Consider the following 15,161-nt stretch of genomic DNA (forward strand, 5'->3'; position numbering starts at 1 on the left):
TGAGGTCCGTCTGGCCGGGTGCAATCAGCCTGCACCATCTGCAGCTGTCTCGGGATCAGATTTCCAAATCACCTGCTCTGGTCCAGGCTTCAGGAACTGAGCTGTCAGACAAAGCCCTGTAATTACCCCAGACTCATCTACACCTTCCCTGTCTATCTCCTAATTGAGGTTTAATGGCTTTGGTCACAGGAGGGGGCTTTTCCTGCCTTTCTAGATTTAGATTCTTTCATCTGAGCATCAAGCCAATTAGTTTAGCATCTGGAGTAATTGACAGAAGTCAGGCCTGACTGCAAAGACGTTTCCAGGCTGGGAACATCTTTGTGGTAGCTGTAGGTGGAGAGGGGTGTGTGTGTATGTTTTCAATGTTATTAGGATGCAATTTAGAAAATGAGGACTGAGATAGAAATGGCAGAATTTGGAGTATATGAAGCTTTATGATTTACATTGCACATGAGTTTTACGTACACCTTCTGTTTCCATCTTAAACGTTTCTTATATTTACTCAAGTGAATCTACTTAAAGGCAATAGATGCAGTAGAAAAAATATTGGATATGATGGCTGATTTGTGTCTCCTTAGATCTCATCCTTCAGCAGAATTTATAATCCACTTGGAGACATGATTCAGGGCCTTGATTACCACACTGAGTGGAGCTTCCTCGTGGAATTAAATATTATCATTATTCTGACCTCTTTGCCTTTCCCTTTTACTGCTCTCCCCTCTGCTGCCCTGTCATCAACCCCAGCAAAGGCAGTTCAACTAAACAGATTTCCTCAAGATCAGATGAACTGAGCTAGGACTAGGAGGCTCCAACCTCTGCAGAAATACTCGGCCTCCTGGAACCTTCAGAGCCCCAGTGATGAATGCAGATATTGCATCAGTAGTCAGCAAGCACACATTGGGGGTTCAGGACTATCTGCTGGGCCCCTGTATTTGGGTTGGCTTGTCACTCCACTGTAGAGGCAGGCAGGAGCTCAGGGGATGGTTTATAGCTGGGTAAATGGATGCTCCGCAGCCAACTCCTGATGAGATTTTAGCTCCGCTCTAGACTCCGGAGCACACACTCTGGCTTTAAGCAGACCCGGAAATAGTCTTGCCAAGAGCAAGATGATTGTCACCATTAGGACTTGGCTGTGGAGCAGCTGGTTAGCTCAGATTTCCCTTAAAGTGTGAAACAGAAGATTATAACCTTCACAAATACTGTTTTAAGAAAGAAGGGGTGCATACTTATTGAATTATTGGGAGGTGTTCTAGCACTGACTGGAAATAGGAAGTGGTGGGCGGACTTTGGGAAGCCTGTGAATGTGTGTGTTCTTGGCTAGTTCATATATTTCAACTCTGAGCCCTAAGGTAGCTGCTCACAGGTCATATGACAGGAGGAAAGTAACAGACATGCACAGGTTTCTTCTTTAGCTATTCAGACACAGATGAGCGAAAAACCATGGGAATCATATACAGTTAATCCTTGAAAAGACCATTCCAATCAATCAACTTTAAGAATTTATGAACCTATTCAGATACCCTGGGCACCATGCTAGGGTGCTGTGGAGCTTAAGAAGAAGGATAGCACACTGTGACTGCCCTCAAGAAAAAAGAGGAGCATAGTAAAAAAATGAGCAAAAATCACAGAACCAGAGAAGGTTCAATTAAATATTAAATTATATAATTCTGAGCAAAAGCACTCTGGGGAGTTCAAAGGGAAAAGAGGTGAAGACCATTACTAACATTTATTGAGTTCTTACTATATATCAAGCACTTTGTAAATTCCTGACAGGCATTATCTAATATTATTAATGCCCACAACAAGAGGGCACTGTTATCATTTCCTACAAATGAGGTAACTGGGGCATAAAGAAGTTAGGGAACTTGCACAAGGTAGCACATTTAATATGTGACTTTTTTCTTTTGTAAGATAATTCAATCATACAAAATTATACAATGAACTATGTTTTTAAAAATACCTGTATATTCATCACCCAGCTTAAGATATAATATGTTAGCAATGGATGAAGGCCCTGAACACATCTCTTTCTCCTTTCCTCAGAGTTAACCTCTCTGCTTAATTTAGAGCCCAGTTTTTTAACTGTTACCCTGAATTATATCTCCAAGAAATTGATGAGGATGCAAGACATCAGAAAGCCATTATGGAGGTGGTGGTTTTGAATGCTGGATGGGATTTGAATCAGCAAAGAGAAGGGGCTTTCAGCCAGGGATAGAATATAGGGTAGGGCCACAAGGCTGGGGTGGGAGGAGAGCTGGTAGGAGGCTTGATTGGAGGGCAGGGAACACACTGGGGGATGCTCAAAATTATAGCTTTCATACATTCAGATCATAAATGGCCTTGATTGAGGCACGTGTTATGCAGGAGAAATAATAGAGCGATTAAGGAAACCATGAATAAAATGTGCTTCCCCAAACCTCACCAGTCGATCACCTGTTTAGCACCATACAGAGGGCCATCCCCAGGGCTTGGCCTATAGAGGACATTCAACAAATGTCTATGCCATGAGAAGTTACTCAGTGAGCTTCTAGAAAGCCTATGTGTCCCTCTAATTCATCAGCTGTGCCACGTTCTGAGAGAGAAAGAAAGGAAGGGGAAGGGAGGGGAAAGGAGGGAAAGGGAGAAGGGGAGAATATTGCGCGTGTGGAAATTTATTGGGCAGTCACATAAGTTTGCTAAGAGGCAGATGCAGAAAACCTGGACCGTTTTATAGGGAACACCTGCATATCCCGTGTGAGTCTGAGGCAGATGAGTCTTTCTTCCATTAATAGCTGTTGATGACACCTGAGTTCTGCTCTAAGCCCCAGGCTTCATTGCTTCCTAGAAAGACCTAAAGAGGAGACACAGCAATTATCCCAAGGGTCCCCAAGTCCAGAAAATTTCAGTTCTATGGTCTCTAATACTTTCCTTAATATTGTATTCTACCATCAAATTTTCTAGCAGAAAGTTTAGCTAGCATCCCACTTTCTATTGTATATAAGTTAAAATCTAAATTTCCTAGTCTGATATAGGAAAGGACTTTTATACATTGTCCTATATTTACCTCTCTAGCTTCAATGTCCATTATTACATTTAAGCCACTGCATGGATCCCTGTTCTTCCTCAAACAGGCTAAATACTTTCTTACCTCCAGATCTTTGCTCATATGGTTCCTTCTAGCCAATACAATCTTTACCAAGTACAGCAATCCTACCTCCTTCTCAAGGTAAAACTCAGACGACACATCCTCTCTGATGCCTTCCCAACCTTCTTCAAGGTTGAATTAATATCTTCTTCCCCTGTAAATGCATTTCCATGATAGCATGCATCCCATTGCATGGTAATTATTTGTCCATGTGTCTGTCTGCAGAGCTGGACTATAAATCCCTCAAGAGCAGAAATTTTATTTCTAAGACACAGTGCCTTCCTGCACACAAAATACTACATACTTCTTTTTATTTAAATATTGTAAAGAATAATAGAGAATATGGCCAGGTACAGTGGCTCACGCCTGTAATCCCAGCACTTTGGAAGGCTGAGGCAGCAAATCACGAGATCAGGAGATTGAGACCATCCTGGCTAACACAGTGAAACCCCGTCTCTACCAAAAAAAAAATACAAAAAATACAAAAAATTAGCTGGGTGTGGTGGCAGGCACCTGTAGTCCCAGCTACTTGGGAGGCTGAGGCAGGAGAATGACGTGAACCTGGGAGGCAGAGCTTGCAGTGAGCTGACATCGTGCCACTGCACTCCAGCCTGGGCCACAGAGCGAGACTTCATCTCAAAAAAAAAAAAAAAAAAAAAAAAAAAAAATATATAACAATCAGTTCTAGGGCAGTGTTGAATTGAAGAGGTTCAGACATACATCCAGGGTCAGTTTTTACTCACTTGATTAACCCTTAGTCTGCTCCAAAGAACACCTCTTGTTAGTGGTACTTGCTTCAGAAAAACACTGTTATAGGCCTACAGGGAGAGGATGCCCCTGTGAGTGTATGTCAGGAAATTCATGTGCAGACTGTGCCCACCCTTATCTCCTTCAGGTTGAGATTGTTCTCTACCTGTGTCAATACAAAATGAGGGTGTTCTGTTCCAGGACTGTGTTCATGATTCAGCTTTAAAAAGCCATTACTCTAAATTCTCTAGAACTGTCATGGAGAACTAGGATTTGGGTACAATAAAACAAATGCCAACAAGCTACACAGTCCAACTGCTCACCAAATACAATATCAAGGCAACAACCTTTAAAAGCTAATCTGCATATGTCAAGTAACTTGTGTTGTGCATTTTCCCCACTAAATAGACCAAAATACCTATCTGACTGGAAACTCTAGAGGTAGCCACAAATTCTTATTTTTTTAAAGAAGGACAAAGTTTTTCAATTACAAACACATAAGACTTTCATGAAGGCAGCTTGGATATAGAGCCGTATTATGAGAAGTACAAGGTGGGCAGATCATCTCTGATTCACCAGTAATCCCAGTGAATATAAGAGGAGCCATGGAGCCCCCCTTTCATTTTCTCCTCCTTTGCCTCCAATGCTGTGCAATTCTATACCCATTCCCACTTCTTCTTCACAATCTCAGTAGTAAGTCGAACCTTGGGGGCCTTAGGGACTCAGTGCTAGGGCAGGGCGTTGCTTAGGAAAGCCAGTGGCTATAAATTAGAACATTTCAGCTTTGCTTTCAGTAAACATTCACAGGTGACCTCAGGGATCTAACCTTGACTTGTAACACTGTCATTATTGGAAGATGCATTTTCAGTTGCAAACAATAGGATTATAAAAATAAACCTTTAACTATAACCCATTTCTAAGGCTGCCGGCATCCAACTCATGTAGGGGACCCACATAGGGAAATAAATTCACAGATCTGTTGCATTCATACTGAGGGAAACCTTTCATAATAAGATATGAAGTAGCTGCCTACCGCAGTGCATTCATGTATGATAGATGGTTGTTTATTTGGGCAGCAGTTAATATTTCAGCCCAGGAACAGATTTTTATATTGCTAATGAGATATATGATGGACTGTGAGATTCTCAACATTTCAGTTAAGTCAGTGACTTGTTATATGGCTGAACATAGGGTAACCAGTTTTAAGATGAATGATTCTATTTGCTTTTAGAAAACATGCATCTTCAAAGGAAGATAGTCATTTAAAAAAAAAAAAAAGGATAAAGACATCTGAGCATTTGGTTGCCATCTGAGTGCTTTTTAATTTCACAAATAAATGTTGCTTTTAATTTGCAACAAGCAAGAATTTTAAGATAGATTTGTCTTCATCAGGACTAAAATAATGGAATCAGAATTGATCACTCTGAATATTACACTCTCTGTCAAAGGTCCTGCTCAACATCAAGGGAGAAGGCTGTCCAGATACTTAGAAGTGACTTGCCTCATAGGAGAGGAAGAGAGGATGTGAGTAAAGCTTCTCCAATCAGAATTAACAAAAGGAGAGATTTAACTTGTCTTTCTCAACCTGGTTGTCCCATTGTTTCTTTGGCAAGTCCTCATGAATGTCTAAGGGGGCAGATAAGGAGAAAAAAGGAGAAAATGTAGGAGAAGAAATAAGAAGAGAAAGAGATAGTAAGGAAGATAAGGAGGAGAAAAAAAAAGAAAAATGTATCCTAAGTAAAAATGTTTAACCATAAACTTCCTCAAGTTTTTATCTGGGGATCATCACTAAATAAGATAACATTCTTTATTTTTCAGATGCTAGCTTATTTAAAATATTTTTATGAGTTCATGATTTTCTTTATAATTCTTGGATAGAGATTCTTGCCTTTGTGAATTTAGGTGCTAAACCTGGTGATTCCCAGTTTATTCATCATCACTTGCAGAGTAGTGGAGTCCCTTATGGGGTCATCACTAAATAAGACAACGTTCTTTATTTTTCAGACTCTAACTTATTTAAAATATTTTTATGAGTTCATAATTTTCTTTATAATTCTTCAATAGAGACTCTTGTCTTTGTGAATTGAGGTGCTAAACCTGGTGAATCCCAATTTACTCATCATCAGTTCAGAGTAGTGGAGCCCCTTATTTTTGGAGTGGGACAGTATCCTGAGTAAAATCTCACAGCTAGCTGGTGGCAGATAGCATTGTTTTTTTCTCAATTAGATTGTAAATTATTGAGGAAAGAACAGATGTTCCATTGTTTTTCTAAACTATTCTGTAGCTAGCACTGCATCTTAACCACTGTCAATGACTCACAAAGTCCCACTGAATGAGTGGAGACCTAACTATGATTTGCTCCATTCCAGAAAGCTGCCAAATGCAACTGAAACTGGAAATGTTGGCCCTTCAGGAGCAGAGGGAGTATCTCTAACTTGTAACATCATAATATTTGCCAACACTTCTTATATTCTGGATACTGTTCTAAGTGTTTTATGTATGCTAATGCATTGAATTCTTACAACAACCTACATGGTGAGCATTTTTATCATCATCATTGTGATTAACATCATAAACCTTGTTTTACTAATGAGGATGGAGGAAAAAGGGTTTAAGTGATTTGTTCAAAACCACATAGCAGGTGATATAATTTGAATATTTTCCCCACCCAAATCTCATGTTGAAATGTACTCTCCAGTGTTGGAAATGGGGCCTGGAGGGAGATGTTTGGGTCATGGGGGTGGATCCCTCGTGGCTTGGTGCTGTCCTTACGGTACTGAGTTTTTGTAAGATCTGGTTGTTGTAAAGCATGGCAACTCCTCTCCATCCCCAACTCTTTCTCTCTTGCTCCTGCTTTCGCCATGTGTAGTGCCTTCTCCCACTTTGCCTTCCACCATGAGTAAAAGCTTCCTGAGGCCTCCCTAGAAGCTGATGCCAGCACTGTTTCCTGTGTAGCCTGAAGAACTACGAGCCAATTAAACTTCTTTTCTTATAAATTACCCAGTCTTCAGGTATTTCTTTATAGCAATGCAAGAATGGGCTAATACAGCAGGGAAGTGACAGAACCAGAATTAAAGCATAGGTCATCTTGCACTGAGGGTTGGAGCTCTTATACACCATATACCATTGCCTCTCAGTGTGGTATGTGTGAGAATGGAAATATTCTCATTAAAGCACCAATAGCAATAACAGAATCTCTGAGTGTTGGAAAGGAACCTAGTCTTGATGAAATATAGGTTGTTACTCAAAATTATGGCTTCTTCCATCAAATTTCTCTGCTGGAGGCTGACACCTGTTGTTTAGTTTGTATGTGTGTTTATTTGTTTGCTTTTCAAGTTTTGCTTCAGTGTCCAGTACATGCAGGACTCTAACCATATTCAGCGTTACTGGGAGGAGACAAAGCAGAGAGGGATGCCAACAGACTGCAAGATTAGAAATGTACACAATGCCAGTATTTTTGACATATCATCTTGTTCCAAGGGATAATTTTAAAAACAAAAATTTTAATATATATCTTATATGTATATATATCATATATACATATTTTAATATATAGCTTATACATGTATCCTATATACATACAAATAATCAGTGACTACTAGATGCTGAGTGTTTGCACATTTTATCTTATTTATTCCTGACTTACTAATGACTATCACTGAGTACCACAGCAAGGATTCAGAGTAAAGATTGTCTGGCTCCAGCCTCTGTTAGTCCCCAGTTGTCAGGAGACATGACCTCTGTGAGTTGCTTAATAGTCTATTCCTCTTACTTAGTCAGTCTCGGGGAATCCAAGTTTTCTCCTATGTAACATATATAAAGGCTACACAGTTACATTGTTATAAAGATTACATAAGATGAGAAAACATCCAGTCCATAGGTGCTACTTTAAAAATTTTAGTCTCATTCTTTAAAAATAAGACACTTGAAATTCCCAAGAATCTTACTTTGCCCCCAGTGTCTCCCTCCATCTGCTTACACTTCTTCTATCCAGAAAAAAATAAATAAATAAATACGAGGAAGGCCTTGATGCTGTTTACAACTTCTGAAAACCTCCTACCTCAATCCCTTCCTCCGATATTATTTCAAAGGCACAAAATCTGGGCTTTTACAAAAGTTAAGCCTCAACTGCATAGTTCAAGCAGATGGCCCATGACCCCACCTTATCCAAATGTCAAGCCTTTTCCAAAATCAGCAGATCGTGACTTACTGGTGGATCACAAAATTCATTTATTGGTTTGCAACAAGCATTTTTTGAAAACAAAATGAAATGAAAATAAAACAAAATAAATTTGGAAATATCAGAGTTTATCACACACTGGTAAATAAGAGACATTTTGTTTTGGGCAACTTTTATTTCAGTTGTGTTTAGTCTGTGTGCACTATGTTCCAATGTGTTTCTTATTTTGATGCATTGATGGATTTCTTGGAGATGTGTGTCAAAATTAGGGAACTCTTAAGGAATTAACTTCTTTTGTAACCTAGGCTAATAAAAGTTGATACCCTGATATTAATTTTGTTCAGAGGTTGCCTAAATCTTTTTAGCAGTACTGATCCACCTGTGACAGAGTTGAGGATCTAAAATTAATTTATCAAAAGATTGAAATCCAAAAGTCCAAAGGGAACGGTGTCTGACTTCTCCATTAGTGATTTCTGGTATAGTTCCTGTCTACAGCACCTACCACTTCATCCTCAGTATTCTTCAGTAAATTTGAGAGGGCTTTACAACTTGATAGACTTTACAAGGGTATTATTAGAACCCAACACAGGTGTTTTTTTAAGTGGTGCTTTGACACCCACGACTCCTAAGTTTCACAAGGATAAGGTCCATGATTTTCTCAGTTATCCCATATTCCCAACCCCCTTAGTCACTCTGCATTCCCAAAGCCCAGTACAGTGCCTGGTACATTATAAGAGCTAATTAATATTTGTTGAATGAATTAACAGTAAGTGTAGCTCCAGATGCCAAAGCACAATGAGGATTTCCCTCAATATTCTAATGGTTTTTATTCACTATAAGAGTGAAAAACTCAGCTAACAATACAAGAACAAATTCAATGACACCATAAGGAAACAATCAGTCAAATGTACAGTATGAAATATTTCTATAGACAAAAATCTTGGTATTACCAACAGATCTATGGCTTAAAACCGGAGAAGAAGGAAGAGGAGGAGGAGGAGAAGAAGGAGAAGGAGGAGGAAGACTTGTTGCAAAACAAAAGAGACTTAAGGAAAAAACAACTAATTCAACAAGTGGGTCTTGTTTGGATTCTGAACTAGTAAAAAAATATATTGAGGTAATCAGGAAAAAACTAATATGGACTGGGCATGAGATGACTAAGGAATTACCACTAATTATATTAAGTGTGATATTGGCATGATGATTATGCTAAAAATAGAAAGCTCTTATCAGTTAGCAAGGCATGCCAAACTGTTTGCAGAGAAAAAGACATAACATCTGTCATTTGTTTTTAAATCTCTAAGCAAAAAAGACAAGCATGTGTGAGAAAAGGATTTGATAAAATAAGATTGGCCAAATGTTGATTAATGTGAAAGTTAAAGGACAGATGCATTGAGGTTCATTATAATATTTTCTGAAGTTGTATACGTATTTGAAAATTTCCATACTAAAAAGTTATATAGAGTTAGACCTAGCAGATTACAAATGACAACATAAAACTTCAAGACTATGATTTCATGCTGTCTTATGTAATCATATTCCAGGAGGACCCAAGACAGCATTTACTGAGCTTTGTATGCCGACTTTGAACACTTTCCAAATGTGGTAATCTGGTGTAACTTGCTCATTATTTTTTAAAAATAAAAGATCATACGTGCTGTTAGAAGCATCAAAACTTCATTCTATTCATCTGGAGCAAAATGTTCCTCCCACTACAGCTTTTCCTTGAAAGAGGAGGAGGGCAGAGAGAGCCTGGGGTGAGAGGTCGGAGACGAGAAACAACCATTGAGTTTTCTACTTTCCGCAGAATGGCAAGATCCTTGGGGAGACAGTAAATTGAAATTAAGGCTGTTTCAGGCAGCCTACAGGATGTGCCTGCAAATGTTAGACATATCGAAATGGTGAAAAAGTCTGTGTGTGCCCATTCATATGAAGTGAATGCCTTGTAATGTGCTCCAGCCCCTGGGAATGGTGGCTGGATTGAGGAACGGAGGCCGGAAGAATGGGATGGATTTGACATAAGTACTTTTAAGTGCTCTGAAGGCTGGACTCCTCCCTGCGGTTTAATAGCAAAGTCCACGGGGAGCTACAAGGAAAGAGCCGAGTGAATCCCTACAGCTTTTCGTTTTAAGGATAACAAATCTTAAAACAGGTGTGAGCTCAGAAAGATCCTTTTTCTTCTTGTTTTTAGAGTCTTCTGTGGCCAGCCAGCTCTCTGTGTATTATTATCATTCCACAGAATGAGGTCTGGAGTAGGGAAAGGGAGGAGAGGAAAGAGAAGCTGAATAAACAAAAATTGCTTCGAGTGACTAATATTCATTAAGTCCACTGGTCATGCGCTATGAAATTTATTAAACTGTGGTTTCCAAGAGAATGTATTAGCGCAGCTAATGAACACAAATAAAAAAGAGGCCTCCAGGAAATGGTTTCCTGGGCCTATATGAGACTGGTGAGTAATGTGACAAGACATTAAAATGTTAAAAGCCTCTATTTTAGTCTAGAAGGCTGATTATTGGAAGGGGTTGCCTTCAGTGGGGGAGGGGAAGTAGGAGAGAGAATGAGAGTCTAACTTGTGTGAAGAAGGAGCTTAAAGTTTTGCATTTGTATTCACCAGGCAAGGAGGCTCTGCGCTGAGGGCCTCTGAACTTCAGTGCTGCCATCTGGTGGAGAATGAGCTTGAGATACTGTAGAAAAGGATGGCCACCGCCATCTTTAACATGTCAGGAATTGAAATACAGGACACAGAAACACTTCCCTGTTTCCTGAGTGACACCGGTGGAATCCTTTGTAACTGTGGTATCAGGAGCAAAGAAAAACACTTGCATATTCCCTAGCTATGCAGAAATATGGCTTAAATACTGTATAAAGAAAACACAGCTATCTCATTCTGCTATTTCATTCCATCAGGATTTTAGCAATTAATTTTCATGAATTCCTACCTGCAGTCTCAGACTGAAGTGTTAGCACTCTTAAAGACATTTGCTTCATAGCTCCCTCCAAGATGGTGGAATAGGAACAGCTCCAGTCTACAGCTCCCAGCAGGAGCAACACAGAAGATGGGTGATTTCTGCATTTCCAACGGAGGTACCAGGTTCATCTCACTGGGACTTGTTGGACAGTGGGTACAGCCCACAGAGTGTAAGCCGAAGCAAGGTGGGGCATCGCCTCACCTGGGAAGTGCAAGGGGTCAGGGAATTCCCTTTCCTAGCCAAGGGAAGTCATGAGAGATGGTACCTGGAAAATTGGGACACTCCCACACTAATACTGCGCTTTTCCAATGGCCTAAGCAAACAGTACACCAGGAGATTATATCCCGCACCTGGCTCAGCAGGTCCCACACCCATGGAGCCTTGCTCACTGCTAGCACAGCAGTCCGAGATCAAACTGCAAGGCAGCAGCAAGCTTGGGGGAGGGGCGTCCACCTTTGCTGAGGCTTGAGTAGGTAAACAAAGCGGCCAGGAAGCTCCAACTGAGTGGAGCCCACTGTAGTTCAACAAGGCCTGCCTGCCTCTGTAGACTCCACCTCTGGGGGTAGGGCATAGCTGAACAAAAGGCAACAGAAACTTCTGCAGACTTAAACGTCCCTGTCTGAAAGCTTTGAAGTGAGTAGTGGTTCTCCTAGCACGGAGTTTGAGGTCTGAGAACTGACAGACTGCCTCCTCAAGTGGGTCCCTGACTCCTGAGCAGCCTAACTGGGAGACATCTCCCAGTAGGGGTTGAATGACACTTCATACAGCTGGTTGCCTCTCTGAGACGAAGTTTCCAGAGGAAGGATCAGGGAGCAATATTTGCTGTTCTGCAATATTTGCTGTTCTGCATCCTCTGTTGGTGATACCCCAGCAAACAGGGTCTAGAGTGGACCTCCAGCAAACTCCAACAGTCCTGCAGCTGAGGGTCGTGACTGTTAGAAGGAAAACTAACAAACAGAAAGGAATATAGCATCAACGTCAACAAAGAGGACATCCACACCAAAACCCCATCAGTAGGTCACCATCATCAAAGGCCAAAGGTAGATAAAATCACAAAGATGGGGAGAAACCAGAGCAGAAAATCTGAAAATTCTAAAAACCAGAACACCTCTTCTCCTCCAAAGGAATGTAACTCTTCGCCAGCAATGGAACAAAGCTGGACAGAGAATGACTTTGACGAGTTGACAGAGGTAGGCTTCAGAAGATTGGTAATAATAAACTTCTCTGAGCTAAAGAAGGATGTACAAAAACATCGCAAAGAAGCTAAAAACCTTGAAAAAAAGATTAGACGAATGACTAACTAGAATAAACAGCATAGAGAATACCTTAAATGACCTGATGGAGCTGAGAACCATGGCACAAGAACTATGTGATGCATTCACAAGCTTCAGTAGCTGATTTGATCAAGTGGAAGAAAGGGTATCAGTGATTGAAGATCAAATGAATGAAATGAGGTGAGAAAAGAAGTTTACAGAAAAAAGAGTAAAAAGAAACAAACAAAGCCCCCAAGAAATGTGGGACTATGTGAAAAGACCAAATTTATGTCTCATTGGTGTGCCTGAAACTGACGGGGAGAATGGAACCAAGTTGGAAAACACTCTTCAGGATACTATCCAGGAGAACTTCCCTAACCTAGCAAGCAGGCCATCATTCAAATTCAGGAAATACAGAGAATGCCATAAAGATACTCCTCGAGAAGAGCAACCCCAAGGCACATAATTGTCACATTCACCAAGGTTGAAATGAAGGAAAAAATGTTAAGGGCAGTCAGAGAGAAAGGTTGGGTTACCCACAAAGGGAAGCCCATCAGACTAACAGCGGATCTCTCACCAGAAATTCTACAAGTCAGAAGAGAGTGGGGGCCAATATTCAACATTCTTAAAGAAAAGAATTTTCAACCCAGGATTTCATATCCAGTCAAACTGAGCTTCATAAGTAAAGGAGAAATAAAATCCTTTACAGACAAGCAAATGCTGAGAGATTTTGTCAGCACCAGGCCTGCCTTACAAGAGCTCCTGAAGGAAGCATTAAACATGGAAAGGAAAAACCAGTACCAGCCACTGCAAAAACATGCCAAATTGTAAAGACCATCAATGCAAGGAAGAAACTGCATCAATTAATGAGCAAAATAACCAGCTAACATCATAATAATAGGATCAAATTCACACACAACAATATTAACCTTAAATGTAAATGGGCTAAATGTCCCAATTAAAAGACACAGAATGGCAAATTGGATAAAGAGTCAAGACCTATCAGTGTGCTGTATTCAGGAGACCCATCTCATGTGCAGAGACACACATAGGCTCAAAATAAAGGGATAGAGGAAGATCTCCCAAGCAAATGGAAAACAAAAAAAGCAGGGGTTGTAATCCTAGTCTCTGATAAAACAGACTTTAAACCAACAAAGATCAAAAGAGACAAAAAAGGCCATTACATAATGGTAAAAGGATCAATTCAACAAGAAGAGCTAACTATCCTAAATATATATGCATCCAATACAGGAGCACCCAGATTCATAAAGCAAGTCCTTAGAGACCCACAAAGAGACTTAGACTCCCACACAATAATAATGGGAGACTTTAACACTCCACTGTCCTCATTAGACAGATCAATGAGACAGAAAGTTAACAAGGATATCCAGGACTTAAACTCAGCTCTGCGCCAAGTGGACTTAATAGACATCTACAGAATTCTCCATCCAAAATCAACAGAATATACATTCTTCTCAGTACCACATCACACTTATTCCAAAATTGACCACATGGTTGGAAATAAAGCACTCCTCAGCAAATGTAAAAGAACAGAAATTATAACAAACTGTCTCTCAGACCACAGTGCAATCAAACTAGAACTCAGGACTAAGAAACTCAATCAAAACTGCTCAACTACATGGAAACTGAACAACCTGCTCCTGAATGACTACTGGTTACATAATGAAATGAAGGGAGAAATGAAGATGTTCTTTGAAATCAATGAGAACAAAGACACAATATACCAGAATCTCTGGAACACATTTAAAGCAATGTGTAGAGGGAAATTTATAGCACTAAATATGCCACAAGAGAAAGCAGGAAAGATATAAAATCGACACCCTAACATCACAATTAAAAGAACTACAGAAGCAAGAGCAAACACATTCAAAAGCTAGCAGAAGGCAAGAAATAAATAAGATCGGAGCAGAACTGAAGGAGATAGAGACACAAAAAACCCTTCAAAAAATCAATGAATCCAGGAGTTGGTTTTTCAAAAAGATCAACAAAATTGATAGACCCCTAGCAAGACTAATAAAGAAGAAAAAAGAGAAGAATCAAATAAGTGCAATAAAAAATGATAAAGGGGATATCACCACCAATCCCACAGAACTACAAACTACCATCAGAGAATACTATAAATACCTCTATACAAATAAACCAGAAAATCTGGAAGAAATGGATAAATTCCTGGACACATGCACCCCCATAAGACTAAACAAGGAAGAAGTTGAATCCCTGAGTAGACCAATAACAGGCTCTGAAATTGAGGCAATAATTAATAGCCTACCAACCAAAAAAAGTCCGAGACCAGACAGATTCACAGCTGAATTCTACCAGAGGTACAAAGAGGAATTGGTACCATTTCTTCTGAAACTACTCCAATCAAAAGAAAAAGAGGGAATCCTCCCTAACTCATTTTATGAGGCCAACATCATCCTGATACCAAAGCCTGGCAGAGACACAACAAAAGAAGAGAATTTTAGACAAATATCCCTGATGAACATAGATGCAAAAATCCTCAATAAAATACTGGCAAACCGAATCCAGCAGCACATCAAAAAACTTACCTACCACAATCAAGTTGGCTTCATCCCGGGGATGCAAGGATGGTTCAACATACACAAATCAATAAACGTAATCCAGCATATAAACAGAACCAAAGACAAAAACCACATGATTATCTCAATAAATGCAGAAAAGGCCTTCAACAAAATTCAACAGCCCTTCATGCTAAAAACTCTCAATAAACTAGGTATTGATGGGACATATCTCGAAATAATAAGAGCTATTTATGACAAACCCACAGCCAATATCATACTGAATGGGCAAAAACTGGAAGCATTCCCTTTGAAAACTGGCAGAAGACAAGGATGCCCTCTCTCACC

This window comes from Mandrillus leucophaeus, unplaced genomic scaffold (genome assembly GCF_000951045.1).
Source record: "Mandrillus leucophaeus isolate KB7577 unplaced genomic scaffold, Mleu.le_1.0 Scaffold1029, whole genome shotgun sequence".
Taxonomy (NCBI): Eukaryota; Metazoa; Chordata; class Mammalia; order Primates; family Cercopithecidae; genus Mandrillus; species Mandrillus leucophaeus.